The sequence below is a fragment of the Rhea americana genome, unplaced genomic scaffold (genome assembly GCF_003343005.1).
Source record: "Rhea americana isolate MKP2758 unplaced genomic scaffold, rheAme1 scaffold_507, whole genome shotgun sequence".
Taxonomy (NCBI): Eukaryota; Metazoa; Chordata; class Aves; order Rheiformes; family Rheidae; genus Rhea; species Rhea americana.
The window spans coordinates 151,794-167,295 of NW_028186654.1; positions in this window are offsets into that span (position 1 = coordinate 151,794).

Sequence of the window (15,502 nt, forward strand, 5' to 3'; positions counted from 1 at the left end):
TGTTAAATTGACRTCTCTTTAAATGGTGAAGAGAAGGGATTTAGCTATGAGAGCTGTGATGGACTGTTTTCTCTGTCTGGGAGAACAGAAGAATTTCRCTTCAAGGGTTTCATTAACACTTTTCAAGGTGATATAATCATTTACATGAGAACCAGAGAACTTGCTAAAGGGCTCTTAATGAGCCATCTCCACTGTTGTTCCATAGGATTACAGGCTGGGTAGTGCTTTTCATGTGTTAAAGTAGCACTTGAAACCCCAAATTAGTACCTGGCTGTGAGCTTAGAGGTCATTTTGTACTACAGAAAAATAGCAGAACAGCCCCCAGTGGTTTTTAGTATGTGGCGCAGAGAGGTCACCTCTGGCATGGGCTTGCTATGGGCTCACATGCTCAGCCTGTTACCCTCTGGGTGTGCTGGTAGTTGGTTTACTGCACCTGCTCAGCATACTGCCTTATAGTGCCATGCCTCAGTTTCCCCACTGATGAACGGTTAGCTGTAGTGCCCTGCTTGGCCTTTAGGACTGTTGCTTTTTCTCTCTTCATGTGCTCATTTCCTCTCACTCATTTCAGCTGCGATAATCATATGCCACAAATTGCAGATTGTGACTTCTCCACTTAACTACAAATTTTCCTCACCTCTGCTTTCAAGGTCATGAATAAATTATAGTTCATAGATAGTTCATCTCTGTCCTTGTTCTCGAGAGTGTGGTATTTAATAGTTTGCTCTCACAAAATTGAGGACATGTAAGTATTGTTCAACAGAGGCTAATAACCTGGCAACTGGTTTCTGTGTTGACTTTATGATGTTGTACAGGTTAGTGGGTTTAAGATAGTGGGTTTAAGAGCTAGCTGTGATTCACAGCTCTGAGTAAAGCCCTAGCCAGGAGGAGCAAAGCTACACTGATTTCTCTTTTCCAGAGATCCTGTGGTCCAGTGTTGGACCTTGGAGGGTTAATACCAATCAATTTGCACATGTAGCAGATTTTCTGCTTCCAAGCAAGCCATGTGAAGTTACAGCAGTAAGAGCAGGAGAGAAGCCTTATACAAATTGTATCTTGAATGAATGCATGTTTTTCATTGACAGAACACTGTGATAACTCAGTGATCAAGTGGGATGCAAAAGATTGGGCCCTTTTGTATTTCTGAAAGACACCAGGAACTGGGAGGGGAAAAGTTACTGCTACAGAACTTATGTATCTAGCTGCAAATTCCATGACTCTGCTTTTTGCACTCAGAGGATAGAAAAATCATTCCCTGGTTGCTTTACTCATAAGAATGGCCGCCTTGTCTTTGCTTTTACCCAGCACCATACTTCACAAGCACTTAGTGAAGAGTCGTTGGACCACTCACTTCATTACTTTGCAAACACTTGTTGCTGGAGCTTTTTACTACATCAAATGTCTTACCTTAAACTGGAATCTGTTAGGGATCTTGAGAGTGGCCAACTGGTTCTGATTGCTTTTGTGTTTCAGATGAATGTTTCTCTATAGGTTTTTCAAGCAGCTATAGTTTGCAGAGTTGAGTTTAAGCCCAGTCTGTCATTTCTTTTGAGTCTCAACCACAGGAATATTTTTCATTATTATTTTGTGCCCGAATATATATATATGTGTGTGTGTATATATATATATATATACATTTTTTCCAAAGGATGCTATTAGATGATAAGTTATGTTTATGAGCTATTCAGTACAATTAGAACTAGAGCAGTAACCTAGATTTACTGAAGCAGTGCAGCCACTTACTAGCCTAAGCATGTAGGTCCTTAAATTCCTATCAGGATTTTGTGTTTGCCTGTTGTTCTGTGTGCATTTGATGTCATATCAGGAGTGGCTCCTCTAGTAGAAACAGTTTAGGTGATAAACAGTTCCATCCATTAAAAATTCAGTCAAAGTTTGCCTTTAAAATGGAGTAGCTCTTGAGACTTGATTTTTCAAGAGCCAAATTTGAGATCCTGAAGATTCGAGGAAAAGGTCTGGGAATGGTTTGATGACATCTAGCAATTTTCAGCATTTAGCACTTAAAATTTTAGTTACTTTACTTCTCCTCACTGAGACCTGAGCCTTCCAAATAATATAATGCATCTTGTTCTCTCAACAAGTTATGTTATTGAAATTTACATTTTAATAGCACCACTAGATGATGCTTGCATATGTGTAATTTCGTCCTTTAGTGTCTCTCTGCAAGAATTGCTTCGTTTCTATCAGACTTTCCTCTGCTTTGACCTGGTCTTAGAGTTTTGTGAGGGCCGTAGACAGCCTGAGAGTACATCAGGGCTGTGGGAACATTGCAGTTTAAGAGGCCTCTGCTTGGTTTCTATTTAGGAAAGGCAAAAGGAGCTGTGGGAAGATGTGTGTAAATTGCAACAGTCCACAGTGTGAGTGAGGTACTGGGCTGCACTGTCATTGCTGTTGGGATTACGTGGGGGATTTGGAGGTCCAAGCGGCTCCAAGGTGGCAAAAATTGTCAGGATGCATGAACTTGGAGAGGGGTGAAAAGTGGAATTTGCCTCTCTCAGGAGTCAGCAGATACAGAAGCTACTCTGGGTGAAGCATAGGAGAAATGGAGCCATTGTCTGGCCGTGTCCTCTGCTGTGACCTGTGCGTGGTAGGGATCGCAGAACCCAGTCTCGTACTGCGAGGAGCTGGGAGTTCAAAGCCACCTCCAGAAGAGTTTGCCCCCTTCTTCAAAAGGCACAGGCATTGAAGATAAAAGAAGGTTATTGTAGCACAGCGGACTAACCTGGACATTTATCAGTCTGAGCAAAAATGTGGAATAAATAATACCTGCACCACATGCAGCCACCTTCCTGAAAGGAGTTGGGAACGTTCTTTTAGCTGGATTCAGCTGCCGTTTAGGGTTGTCTCGAGAAGAAAATCGCTAGATGCTTCGCTTCTATTTGCTCATGACAATGCAGGTGAACAATCAGGCAGCTGATTGTTTCTTACAGTCTCTGCAGACTCCCAGTGTATCTTGGTCAGTTTATTCATTGAAAACCAGAAGGTTGTTGTGCTGTGAATGGTGCATATTTTGAGCACTTTTCCAAGCAGACTGTTATTTGGCAATAACTTGTGTGATCTTTAGAGCAGCCCAGCAGACTGTGTACATGGTGGAAGGAAAGGACTGGGAATTGAGACTACAAGCCTTCTCTGTGTTAGAAGCAAAATGTTCAGAACTGGGACAAGCAATAGGATGAGAAACGGGGTGCAGGAAGAGCGTTGCCAGCAGGTTGAGGGAGATGATCCATCCCCTCCACATAGGTCTGATGATGAAGCCACGCTTGGAATTCTGTGCTCCCCAGTGTAAGAAGGACATGGACCTACTGAATTGAGTCCAGTGAAGGTGAGGAAGATGATTAAGGGACTGGAGCATCTCGTATGAGGAGAGAATGAGAAAGTTAGGGCTGTTCAGCCTGGAGACGAGAAGGCTCAGGGGGCTCTTATATGTGTGTATAAATGCCTGATGGGAGGCTGTGAAGAAGATGAAGCCGGAGTCTTCTCAGTGGTATCCAGTGACAGGACAAGCAGGCACAAATTGAAATACAGGAAATTCTACTTAAAAATAGAGAAAACCTTTTTTTACTATAAGGGTGATCAAACAGGTTGCCTAGAGAGTCTGTGGAGTCTCCATCCTTGGAGATACTAAAAGCCTGACTGGATGCAGTCCTGCCTGGAAAAAAAGCAGAGAAAAAACAAGAAGACCAAAAAAAAACCCAAAGTTGTCTCTCTTGAAACTACTATTTTCTAAACTCATCTTTCCCCTGCTGTGTATTGCTGGGTTATGTGATTGCTGAAGTTAAACGTATACAACCTGACCTAGAAGTGTTCTTGCATCTGAGGGGAGGGGGGCAAATTACCTCTTCATGTCGCTGATGGTGGTATACTTCCATACACTCTCCAAAAGATGCAGATGCAAACGTCAGATCTCAGGTCTTTATCTTGCATGCTAGAAGATTTTTTGTTGCTGTGTTAGAGCGTGTTAATGCGTTAAGTCATCAGGAAGTAGGTGCCAGACTTTTGGACAGCAATACTAGCTGTCCTAAACTCTCCCCCGCCCCGCAAAGTGCTGGTCCTAAAGCGCTTCAGCAAAACCGGGATGGTGGGTTGCACTGTCTGAGTTTGGGTGTGTGTGAGGGAAGTTGCTTCACTGTCTGCTTTTATTGGACTGCTTTAAAGGGTTTCAGGAAAGAATTTTGCTTTACTGAATGAATAACCTTTATCAACAGAAAAGAATATGTGAAATGAATGGCAATAATTGCATACTTCCAGAAGTGATTGCTCATTCAGTAGATACTGTCACAAAGGTATTGCTTCTCAGTGTGACAACTGTGCCACAAATAGAGACTGAAGRCATTTTTGGCCAAGACAACCGTAGAAGGTGACTGGGAGCAGTGGCCGTTTTGCTTGCGCATGGCAGCAGTAGCATGCTGAGTGCTGATTTGCTGCGAATGCTAGTCATTTCTCAGTTTTCTTGCTTTCTTTGGCAACATAATGCCAACTAGTTGAGTTAAAACCCCAAAAGAAAAAGAATTAGCTGAAATTGCGTTATAGGCTTGAGTGAAGCCCTACCTCTCAGAAAGTATAGACTCAAGGCAGTTGAGCCTAGAAAGCAATGATGTTTGAATTCAAGGATTGAATTGCACATTTGATTTGCAGCGGTTTTGAGACCTTAGCAGCTGTCACCATCTGCATCCAGAGTTCTGGATGCACAGCAGTTCTCTATACACAGAACCTGAAATAGGAGAGAAAGGTGTGAAGAATGCGAATAAATAATCTTGTATTCTTTGACTGTCATTCTCAGTGCTTCTTTGTCGATGTAGCAGAGCAGCCTTTCAGAGAAGGGAGAGAGTTCCTACTCTGGAGGTTATTGGTCAAGGGAGAGAGTTTCAGTTCTGAASGTTATTGATCTAAGGCAGCATTGCTGAGGTTGCTGGCTTTCTGATTCACCATGTTACATGCAGATGTGCTATTTCAGGCAAGTAGAATATATTTGTTACTCTGGAGTAAGCGAACAGTGATCAGTTCCTTTAGAAGCTACTGAAGATCTCACTGTCAGATTTTGGATTAACCTCATTTAGGTTTTGTAACTAAAATGCATCCCAAAGATACTCTGTGATAATATCTGAAAGGTGCAAAAAGCTCTACATTTCACATAAGATGGCATGTGTGTGTATTTGTGAGGGTCTGGATCTCTGGTTATTTAGCAATTGTTACACTTTCTTCCTGTTTCTTAGAAAAGGAGAAAGGAGCTAGAATTACTTGAGAAGTACATGAGGTCTGTTGAGGTCAGCGCTGTATGCTCTGCAGTATAGCATCATGCTGTGGTCCCAAGAGATCTGCGCACCTTTAGGACTTGTTAAAATCCACTTGCACTTTCCTGTAAGGTACTTCATTCCATGGGGCTGGCTGCCAAGAAACTGAGAGCCACTCAAACATTATTACATTATCTGTATAGTAACACATAGATTATTTTTTCAAGAAATTGGTTCTCCATGCAGGAAGCACTCTGAAATTAAAGAAACTGCAAAGGACCAGCACTTCCATCCTGTCTATTACCTGAGCTGAGCGCTTGCAGGAGCTGAAAGTATCTACTTTCCTTATCTCTTTAAAGATGCAAGTAAAACAGTACAGAATACTACCAACAGAAAACTATTTCTCAGGGGGGAAAAAAACCAAAAAAAAAAAAAAAACCAAACAAAAGAAAACATAGCTCCTTTTCCTGGAAAAGGGAGATGCTCGGTGCAGTGCTGTGCATACTCATACAAGATGAGCTGGGGCAGAACTCCAGGGAGAGGGGCTGGGGCAGGGAGGAAGTGATTGGAAATAGTTGGTACTTAAAGTCTTCAGAACACTTTCAAAAACACTCAATAGTAATTCTCAGGCTTCCAGCTGAGGGATTTGTGAAGTGCTGCTCTTAGTACATAGTGACTGGGACACAGTTGTTGGATTTACCTTGGCTGCAGCAGGAATCAGTGGATTAGGAACTGTGAGTGTCTCCTCCCTTGTGCAGTGCTTTGAGTCAATGTAGTCTGGCCAATGCTGATTGCTTCATTTAATAGTAACTAAGTTAGCTCCTATGGATCTGTTATTTTGTCAAAAGTGAAGATGACTCATCTTGTAAAAATCAAAATACATTCTTGTAATAATCTATCCTCTAATTTGATATTTGTTGATACTATAGATAATCAGAGGGGTTAGCCTGTGTGCTTTCTTTGCTGTTTAGAGGATGCAAGTGCATAGTTGTTCAACAGGCATGGCTGTGCAGCTGTGAGTGTACATTGCTGAATGAAAAGAAAATTGCTTTATATGCTACAGACTACAATTTACCTCTCAAAGTGCATTAGTAATCTCTGTAAAAGCTCATTAAGGATCTTAAACCCCAATTTCTCTGCCCTGGATGTATTTACCATTTTCTCATTATCATAATTAACGGTGGAAAAAAAGAATAATCTTTTTGGGGGGAACTGAATAAAACACTAGTATCCTGATGTGCTCACCTCTGTTCAAAGTGCAGATAGGCTAATACAATGTTGTTTTAATGTAGTAGGAGGATAGTAAGACTATACCACATGTAATTAAAGTGATCTCTAATTCACAAGATGAAGAATAATTCTTTTGTCTTCATAGCAGAACAACTGTTGCAACTTCCTAGGATCTTCATTATATAAACAATAAAAGCGTAAGTGAAAATTTTTAACTCATCAGTTGGATTATTACACTGCTTATAATGGTGATCCTTGGCCTGCTCTGGGAAGCTCTAAAGAGACGGAGAGCAGCCCCTGCGCCGTGATTTTCAAAAAGGCAAAACCGAAACCTTTTGCTGTATGAAGGCTGTGTACTAGTCTTTTGACATGTTTTGTCCGGTGAGAATAAAGCACTCACATACACCAGCACCTTCTGGTATATTAATTATCTTCTTGCAAAATTTTGTATTGTGTGGCTTTTTCAAATGTGCATCTCAATGAATCTTCAGGCTAATATGTCACCTTAGAATGTATATTGAGCAAACTTACTTTGAACAAGTTGCTTCCCTGCACATCTTTGCTTTCTGTAGAAGTTTTGCTGTAAAGATTTTATACTGGTAGCCCAAATATGCTCCATGGGCACCAGCCCTGTTATTGAGGCAAATTAGGAATGAAAGCAGAGTATGTTGAATGAGTTTCATGTAGCATGGGCTGATCAATATGAAGCATACTGGATTATGTATGTTAGCTTTACATTAATAAAGGCACATACTGAATCACTTCCTTTCAAGGTGCAATTATCTGCTGAGATGCACTTAAATGCAACGATCTTAAGTTGCATGTGATGTCAGGTTTATCTGAGGTGTTTCTGAGGCAAAAATAAGAGTGACTGCTGTGTTGTTTGGGGAACCAAATAAGAAGTTGTAGTCTGACAAAGTGAGGAAAAACGCTAGAAGCTTTTTGMTGACCCTCCGTGTTTTAAGGCAGTGTAGCCAAACCATTTGATTTTAAAGAGAAAACAGCAAGCCAGCATGGCTTAGATAAGCCACAGGCAAGGATGCTCAGTCTCGTGATAAAGTCTTGTTACTTTGTGCAGCATGTGGCTTTATTTCATTTCTACTAACTCTGCTGTGGGACTAGGCTTTGGGTAGTGGCAGAAGGTGATGGGGAAACATAGAGTAAAACCTGAATATTATGTTTGTGTTGCAGAAGGAGAATAATGTATTGCTTGTATTCTGTTGGTTATTGTGTGTCTTGCCTCATTTGTCTCAGTATCTGCAGAGCAGACTGTTCCTCGTGATAACGTACAGCGGGGCTTGTGAGACTTCCAAAATGAGTTGGGGGTATGGGATGCTGCTATGATAAAGAAATGTTTATCAGGCGATTGTCCTTTGCCTTAAACAGAAGCTGCTGCTATCGGGTAGTACAGACTAAGTGGCCTTGGGGTAATGGTGATTTCTTCACTGCAGCCCTTAGAAAAGTACTTCGGATGAATACTGAATGGTGACTGGGCTGCTAGCTGCCTTCTGCAGAAGGGAAGTAAGTATGTACCACGAGCAGCTGTCTTAAGCAGCGTCCTCCTTTGCTAAGGAAAAGGAAGTCAGTAGTTTAGGATAACGTACAGATTTTGGGAGTTGGGGGGTGGGACAAGGTTAAAAACTGTCAGGAAGTTCTTCTGGAGACAGAGCGTGTAGTCTTTACGGAGTGCAGTGTGTTCGGCTGCTGTGACCGCCTTCTGCGCGGTTACTTTTCAGAAGTCCTTCTGCTGGAGGATTCCCAGAGAAAACTGCATCCTGACTCAACACGACTCTTAAAGCCAAGGTGCTGTGGAGGTTGTGAAGTTACATTGTCGTTAGCAACCCTCTAATCTGAAGCATTTGTGTTTACAGATGAAGAAAACACTGTGACAATAACATAAATATGTAGGCAGAATCTTTACTGTCTGTGCCAGTCATGCCTAAGCCCTGTTCTGAAAGTGAGGTATGGATGTGATGTCCACAGAAACATGCTTAGTTCCTACCTGACCATGTTGCAGCCTAGAAGAGGTGTTCTCTTTCAGTGCTGCTGCCCTAGAAATGCTAAGAGCTGTCAGAGTTGAAGGCAGTTACATGTTTATAAGAGATGAAGCAGCAGTCAAGAGGGAGAGTAAGAAAATACCATTGCCTGTTTTCAGCAAGAGAAACTTCAAAGTGGCTAACAAAAATGATATTCAGAGATGCATTACAGAGATTGGCTGACAAAGCATGCCTTATTGGATTTTAGAACAGTCTTTGCATCCCAGTAGATTGATTTTTGTCAAGTATACCTTAGTCAGTGCAAGCAATGAATGAGGTATTCAAATGCATTAATATTGAAAGGTCCTGAATGTTTCCATTTCAATCCTCAGGTGCAGATGAACAGGACTGCAGCTTAAGTAAAGATTACATTCTTTTTGATGCGCAAAGAAATGTTTTGAAGGCTTGCTATTTTGGTTTAAAGCAGCTTCCATATGCTTATGGTTTAAATGTTTTGTGGCATGATGTTTTAAGAGAGGGATAAGTTACCTCATTTCATGCTACATAGAGATGAAATGAAGTGCATAAAGAAAAAAAAAATGCCAGTGTTTGATCTCCTTCTTTCTGACTCTGTACCAGGGAGGTAAGAGCAATTAGCTTTAGAACTGCTTCACTGAAATCCATTGTTCAGAGACTAATCTTCTGTGTGCTAACCACAGAACTTAAAAAATATTAGGAAGAAGAAGGGGAAGTTTGGAAAGAATAAAATGTTTCTATAGAAAAAGATACGTATTTTTCCTTGCAACCCACCTTTTTCATTTTGAACTAAAGATGATTTCCATCTGAATGTTATTCTTTTGTTAATGTACTGTCTACAAACACTTATCATTTCATTGTCAGAGTAATGACATACCTGCCTGCATGCATACTGAGCATGCAATTTTATGCTGGTTAGACTTTGAATGGTGGGAACTGTGATGGCATAGGATTTGTAATGAAATTATTGTCTGCCAGCCCTGTATAAGTGTCATTAGCTGTCATCAATTGTAAAGCATTTTGGGGTGGTTTAAAACTGGAAACAGTAGAGTTGGTAACATCAGTGTTGAAAAACTTACCATAGAAAATGCCTGATAGTAGTAGGTGGACACTTCATTACTTTGTATTTTGCTTCATAAAAATTCCACTTTTTCCTCTCTTACTATAGTGTTAGAATGACTGTTGCATAATGATTTCCTTTTAAGAAGACAGCACCTCCATCAGCATGGTAACACCTAGTTTCACAATCAGACATTGATTCAACCGTGACTCAAAGTGAGGAGCACTCCAAACTGAGTCATGCACAGCACTTCCTACAGCAGTTCCTTATGTTCGTCTCTGTGGGTTCCCTTGCAGGTTTGGACTATGGACAGTGCTGTTAGGTTTGAGGTCATAATCCATCTGGGACATATTACCTGCTGGCATTTTAAGTGGACGATGAAAATCACTGATAGATGCTTCTTAAGCAGAGACAGTGAATGAACCTGAGAAGTAGATGCTTTCCTCTTTACACCAGTAATAACAGTTTATAGTGTCTGTTGCGCAAAATGCAACTTTCCAGGATTTTTAATGCCAATGAAGGACATTGTAAGTAAGCTCAACATTTCTGCAGATGTAGTTTTAGAAAGTAAAATTACATCGGGAAAAAATTGCCTACTACATATCATGTTTTTTGTTTCTGATGTTTTTGTTAAGTTTAGTATTAAACCRTGTGACATTATCCACAATCTGAATGCTTATCTGAGTAGTAAGCAAGCATGCAGTGTGCTAAAGTAAAGCTAACTGTAGATATATCTTCCATTTTATCGTGGAGCGGTTTACTACTGGGAACGAAGCAGGTGGTGTACAGCCACAGCTGCACAAGAGAWTTTGAGATTTCATTTTGTCATCTTGTAACATAAGCCCAGTGCACAGGCACAGTACTGGCACTTCCAATTGCAATGTTATAAATTTTCTGAATGTCAGTCTTTGCTATGTAGGAAGTTCTATTAATTCATAAAATTTGTAGATAATAGTGCAGAACTCTGTATACGGTTCTCTTAGTACTTTCAAACACTTGTCTTTCAGCTTTAAAGTTGGAAGGATTTTCACAGTGCTATTGGGGAAAACTCGCATGCACTTGAAAGGCTGCCAGTCCAGGTGGATGCCCAGCTAACACAGACTGGACTTCAGCTCCTTGAGGTATTGGAAAAGGACTGTCAACAATGAGCTCCTAACTACTCTCTAAGGGTTACACATAAAGCATCAAACATGCAAGAAGAAAGAATGTTCATATGTCATCACTGGAAGGCCTTAATAGTTGACAGATAATTTGGTGCAATTAAATCAGTCCTTCTGAAGAGCCCGCACAAGGCCTGAGCCCTATTAATAATTCTGCCTTGCGAGTGTGGTTCAGTGAACCTGAGTGAATGATGCTCTATATTTTTCAGTTTGCTTTACAAAGAAAATGGGTGGGTTTTTTGTGGTGTAAAGAAACGCCTCATATTCAGGACAGAGAAAAACAAAATCTAATGTTTGTTTTTCCTTCCTTGTAACTATCACCGTGATGACCCCTGCCAGTGCTTGCTTCTAATCTTTCATTTCCTACTTTAAGAGGTGATACTTTAATGGTGATGACTTTAGTGGTGATACTGTAATTATCAGTGCATGGCAACCCCAAAGGGAAATGTTGCTTAGGCAGTCTTGACTTGTCAGATGAGATGACCAACAGATGCCATAAAACTTAGGTGCTGAGACAGTTTCTTCTCCCAAATAAGTTGGGAATGGGTTAAGCTGTYGCAGTGAGCTATAGAGTACTCAGTTTTGAACCTTTGTACAAACATGCCCAGTTGGTCCTCTAAGGCTCCTCCCGTATTTTTCAAAGAGCTCAGTCCTGTTTCGAGATGGACCTAACTCTGTGGATGRTTTTGTATCTCCTTTCTCCATCTAGTGTTGTCATAACATAGTGCTTCATCACAGGGTGTTGTGCTTTTAAGTAGACACTACCCAAGGGCAAGAGCAGGCTTTTCTTTGCAGTGTCCTTGGATTGGCAAAATGTGAAAGGAGAAAGTTTTCTCGTTGCTGTCAGCCTCCAGTCCTAGAGGTCTAAAGATAATTCCCCCTCCAATCCACATCCTGAACTAATTACAGGTAGGCAGTTGTCCAAAGGACAGATAAGCTGGAAGAAATCTAGTGGTGTTAATTCCTTCTCATATGGAATTTTGAGAGAGTGCTACAATCTTTTTCTACATTTTGAGGTCCTGGAAGCCACAGTACTAATATTTATTGCAAATAGAGCTCTACTACAAGTGCAAAGTACAATGTTTTGCATATTTAAGTCCATATTAGAGAGAAAAATTAAAGAGAAAGAAAAGATGTGAGCTAAGGCAGATGATGCTTCCTCTATGGCTGGGTCCTCCAAAGAGTACATGGCTCTCTCCAGAAGTGTAGGCTGCAGCTACTTCTCTGCTTTTCAGTTTCAATGGTCTCAAGACATCGCCAGAAGCGATACACGTTAGCATGACCTTAAGTTTACAGAAAGAGAAGTAACTGCAGCAAAGCCTTATCTGTTGATTTTGCTACTTAAAAAGTACAAGGTGAAATGGAAGGATAGTGGTGGGGAAGTTCTTGGTAATGATTAATATTGAAAACAGCTGCGATGCATGATAATAAATTTTTTAAACTGTGACCCTGTATCTATCTCTAAGTTGACTGTGAAAGCCCAGTGCAAATGTCAATGACAGGGAAAAGTCCAGTGGAGTTTAACTGTGCCCCCTCCACCTTCCGCCCCGATTCTAGTTGTTTTGTGCAGCCTACTAATGTATCTACATAGCCTTTGTTGGACTCCCGCTCCACCCATGTATCTTTTCCTATCAGTCCAAATATGCTGCCAAAATGAAGTACTAAAATGAATTCTTTGCTTATCTGCAGCTGTCTTTGAAAGGCCCTGCTATTGTCCTTTAGCCAGAAAAACACAATATATTAATATCTATAAACCAACAAGTATATGAGATAATCTAAATCTTGAATGCAACCACTGTATAATTGTACATGATGACCTAGTAGTAGGAGTCTTTGCAAGTATCTGGGCACATAGATGGGTATGTAACTTTAACAGTGATCCGAAGCAGCCAGCATCACAACTTTTTTTTTTTTTTTTTTTTTTTTTTTAACATGCTGCTGAATCCATACTTCTGGAGATTAACAACAATTAATTCAGCTATAGACAATTGCTGTTTGAAAGGCGCATTGCCTGCAGGCGATTATAATTCCAGGAAGCTGAACTACATTCATTATTGGAAGAATAACAAGCAGAAACTTATAAGGAATATGACAATGGCACAGTGCCTTGTACCAATTTCTGTTTAGTAGTAGTGAGCACAGATGGTGTAACCATTATGACATTAACAAGTGTTTATCTGCATCTTTCTCAGAAAAAGAACTAAATGCTGAGGTAGCTGGAGCAAAGTAATCATAGCTCAGTGAGTGCCAAAAGGTGCCAAGCAATGCCATTTCATACTAATTTTAGTGAGAGTTTCATGTGCCTCTTCTGTAAGATGAAGCCTTCTGTGTGCCACACAGCATGGTTGAGATGGTACTGGAGAAAAATAGTTTTGTTTCAATTAATACATCCTGGGAGACGCAGGAGATACACAGCTAATTGCATTGAACTAATCAACAGATTACAGAAATACCAGAACTTCTTTACATTTTATAACCGTCATTTGAAATGAACTGGATAATCTACAGAAGCAAAAATCATAATTACATTTGTCAGTAGTGTATTTTTGGGTGGACTACAGCAGATGATAATATATTAAGAGCACAGTAGATTGTCCTTGATGATATCTGAGTGAGACCTTCCAATGGAAAATGCACAAATACCACACTTCTGAGGTCTGTAAACATCACTTTGGTTTCAGATTTAGTGCTGTGCAATTTGTGTTACATGTTGCATGCTTTGCTTTAGCACACTGCATGCTTGCTTACTACTCAGATAAACATTCATGTTGTGGATAATGTCACATGATTTAATCGCAAATAGGGGACAGGTCATGCAAATATTCTGTGGATTATTTTTTCTAGAGCAGAATTGACTGAAGGTACCACAGTCGTGAGGCATTTATAATCCCTTGCAGTGGTTGTAAACCCCTTTTGAAAGTTACTCTGTTTCTTTGTTGAATGACAATGGATGTAATTTCTATGTTACTTGAGCATAACTAGGAATTGCAAATGCAGTGCTAGTTTTGTCTCCAAGTTTTTCGTCTAAGGGCTGAAACATACCTAAAAGTTTAGTTTGTTGTACCTAATTGTCAAGTGATCTGACTGTCAAGTGATGATGCTATTGAGAGCAATGTGCAAATGTAGAAATTCTGCTGTAGGCTGCCTTCCAGAGGCGGGATTTGCAGTAACACCCCTAAACCCTGTGCATTCCCTGAGGTAGGTGTTGGCAAACTTTGAGAGCTGCACTGATAAACTGTATTTATTTCTCTGGATTAGAGGTATATGCTGGTGAAAGCTCAGTGCAAGTCAGAAAATCCTGTTGCTGTCTTTATGCAAAGTACCTGGCTCCAAACCTGTGCTCTCAGAGGTGCATTGATCAAGATGCTGCAGCTCCCAGCATTGCGGCAGTTCTGCTGCTTGCTATTCATAATTGGCCCCTTTGCTATTTTTAGCACTCATATCATAGAGCACTGGCTTCTACACAGATTCTTACAGAGCTTTGGGCTGTCCCTTCTCCTGCTCACTGATTTAACAGCAAGTTAACAGCAAGTCCCTTGGRTTAACAAAGCTTCATTTTAGTGGCTTTACACTGAAGTGTGCAAGTCTGTGTGGATCATTTCTGTTTTTTCAATAGAAGAGCAACTGTTAGTGGCTGGCTGCAGCAAGTTGTCCTATAGCAAGCAAGTGTTAAATACAGTATTCTGTATTTTATATAAGGCCAAACCATGAAAGGCTTAAAGTATATGTAAAGTGGCAAACTGCAAGTTGCAAAGTTTTTTTTTTTTTTTTTTTTTTCCACCACCCTTCCCAAATTCTCTTGCTTTCCTTACTCTGCTAGATTTGTCATTCCAGTGTTGAGTCCAACTAGCTTTTTTTTTTTTTTTTTTTTAATGTTCTGGAAGATATTAGTATGTTGTGATGGTACAGGATTTTCTACATTCACTTTATTTCATGTAACTGGTTGCAGTGCATTTCATGAGCTCTCTCGCCAGCTAATATAGTCATCAGCTCAACCTTCATGCAGGAAATTAAAATAACCTTGCAAATTAGGAGGACTGTGCATGACTGAGCAGATCAGGCAAGACTTTAGAGGGTATAGTGATGTTTCTTTTGTGTGTGTGTGTGTGTGTGTGTGTCCAAGTTTAATTATTAGATGTTTAACAATTGAAGGAACATTAACTTTACTGCAGTATTAACTGTCCATATTAGAATGAAGTCACACACAGTGGAAAGTTAAGACCTTTGATTCACCTTTTGGTCCTCTTTACCTGGAAACGTCCTTTTTGTGGGATTTTATATTAGAGAGGTTACGGTACCTAGAAGAACTGTCCGTACAGTGTCTACCTGGGCCCTTTTCGTAAGATGATTTCAGTTTAAACAGCGAGATGTTCTAACTTTCAGTGTACTAAAGAGCTGTTTAATTATGTTTTTATAGTCTTGTAAAATATGTCAGTGCTTGAAGACTATCCTAAAACAAAAATTCCAGCAGCCTCTTTGAGGAGTGAGAAAGCATTAAGTGTGTTAAAGACTGAGCAGCAACTTTCTTCAGTGACTGGTGCTCAGTGTTTTACACAGAAGAGTCCTCTGCTTCCATACTGCCTCTTTTCCTAAATTTCCAGACACTTGGAGGGGAATATCTTTGCTTTGATAAAAAGCCTGACCTTTTCCATCAAGCTCTAAGGTGTTTGCTGGTAGGAAGTTACGATCAGGAGCTGTTTTCTAGTACAGATCTACAAGCCGTGAGGGATTTTGCTGGCATTAATTCAGCAGCTGCAATGGGGCTGAAGACTGTTCCATCAGGGACTAAGCTTG